Source organism: Magnolia sinica, chromosome 10 (assembly GCF_029962835.1).
Source record: "Magnolia sinica isolate HGM2019 chromosome 10, MsV1, whole genome shotgun sequence".
Taxonomy (NCBI): domain Eukaryota; kingdom Viridiplantae; phylum Streptophyta; class Magnoliopsida; order Magnoliales; family Magnoliaceae; genus Magnolia; species Magnolia sinica.
The window spans coordinates 40,042,375-40,044,322 of record NC_080582.1 but is presented as its reverse complement, the minus strand read 5'-3'; the positions used below and the strand labels follow the sequence as shown (position 1 = coordinate 40,044,322).

Here is a 1,948-nt window from a genome sequence, read left to right as displayed (position 1 = left end):
TGGTTGGATTATGAAATCCCTTCTAATCTTCATAATTCTCCTATGTTTGTGGAATTAGTATATCCAGTTGTTTGCCATTGTCTCCAAGGCATGGCTAACTGATGGAATCACTTCATCCATTGAGAATTAGGTCAACGAAAGTTCATATTTGGTTTTATTACTATATGATGGGACTCTAATTCCAGTTGTATCCTTGAATCGAGCATAATATCACCCCAATTGCTACAAGTGGATCCTTGTAAACCCTATTTCACATCTTTGAATTCTTAAGTTTCTAATTAAATCTCTCACAATTATTTCCTGTTATTTCATATTTAGATTCACATCTTTTCTAGTTCTATTTTTAGTTGCTTTCAAAATACTCATGCGATTAGTCCCTGTGGATTCGACCTCGGTCTCACCGAGATTATTACTACATCGCGACCCTACACTTGGGGTTGTGAACAAGTTTTTGGCGCCATTGTCGAGGATTAACGGTTGCATTTTTCTGAGATTAACTAATTATGGAATTAGTTTAAGATTAGGATTTTTCTCCTTTCTATTGTTAGGTTTAGGTTTGTTTTTCAAAATTATTTTAGAAACTAACTTAGCTTTTTATTTCAAGGACAGAAACTTTCCCAATTTGTTTTTAGAAACTAATTTTCTTTCCTTTTTCTGTTTTTAGAAACTAATTTACTTTTTATTTTTAAAAACTTTCCTTTTTCTTTTTTAGAAACTTGGTTGCTTTCTTAATTCTTTTTTAGAAACTAATTCACTTTCCCTTTTCTTTTGCAGGATCCCAATATAGAAACTTCTAATTTGGTAATTTCTTTCTATTTCTAAATTTCTATTTCCCTCTTTCTTTTTAGATTTAGGTTAGATTATGAAATTAAGGGATGAGAGTGTTTCATGCTCAAATGGGTCCGTGATAACACTGGATGTCTCTTGAGTGAAGGAGGATTGGTTGAAGGGTTATCTATCCATCACAGGATTAGATCCCACTTGAAATCCACAAAGTTAACTGAAGTTATGGTTGTCAATCAACCGACCATTTAACCTTTAAATCCTTAACTTAGAGTTGAGGAAATCCAGGATGAGAATGAGGTGCATCAAGCACCCCGCCTCGTACTTTATGAGATTATTTACAACAGGCGGGGGTGAGCACACCCTCATGCATGATTTTTCTAGAAAATACGGGACATATGGATATCAAGCCAGGGGTGATCAAGCACCTTCCAAAATTCCAAGGACTTGAATCTGAAAATCCATATTTACACTAGAAAGAGTTTGATGAGATCATAGACACGGTCAAGTTGAAACTCTTTCCCTTTTCTTTGAAAGAGAAAGTTAAGACATGGTTGCATTCGCTACGTCATCAATCTATTGGTAGGTAGAATGACATGACAAGGGAGTTCATAAAGAAATTTTTGTCACACCCTAAAACGAACACCCTCAGAAAGTCGATCATGAACTTCACCCAAAAGGAAGATGAAACATTCTTCAAATGTTGGGAGCAGTTCAAGGATCTTGTCAGTTCATGCCCACAACATGATTTTGAAACGTGGAGCATTACACACTTTTTCTATGATGGACTAGCATCTTCCATGCGCCAATTGGTCGAGACAATGTGTAATAGGGAATTTGTGAACGAAAACGTCGATGATGTGTGGGATTATTTGGATAGACTTGCTGAAAATGCACAATCATGGGATGTCTCCCCAAAATCGAGCACCACCTCTAGGCCCACTCAATTAAAGGAGAGGGGAGAATATACCTTCTGAAAGAGGATGATGATATCAATGCTAAAGTGGCTAATCTCATAAGGAAATTTGAGGCCATGGAACTAAAGAAGGATAAGGCTAAGGAAACTGCCTGTGGGATTTGTGCTTACAACATTCACACAACTGAAAATTGCTTAACAATACCTGCTTTTCAAGAGGTACTGAATGAGCAATCTAATGTCGTGAAT

The 1,948-nt window shown here is 36.3% G+C and overlaps 1 non-coding gene across 1 annotated transcript; it reads right to left on the bottom strand.

The window, feature by feature from the left end:
• Positions 1-1,427: 1,427 nt before the first annotated feature.
• LOC131217776 (small nucleolar RNA R71) lies at positions 1,428-1,534 on the bottom strand. The gene has a single exon (XR_009157366.1). It is a non-coding gene; the product is annotated as a small nucleolar RNA R71 (small nucleolar RNA).
• Positions 1,535-1,948: the final 414 nt, after the last annotated feature.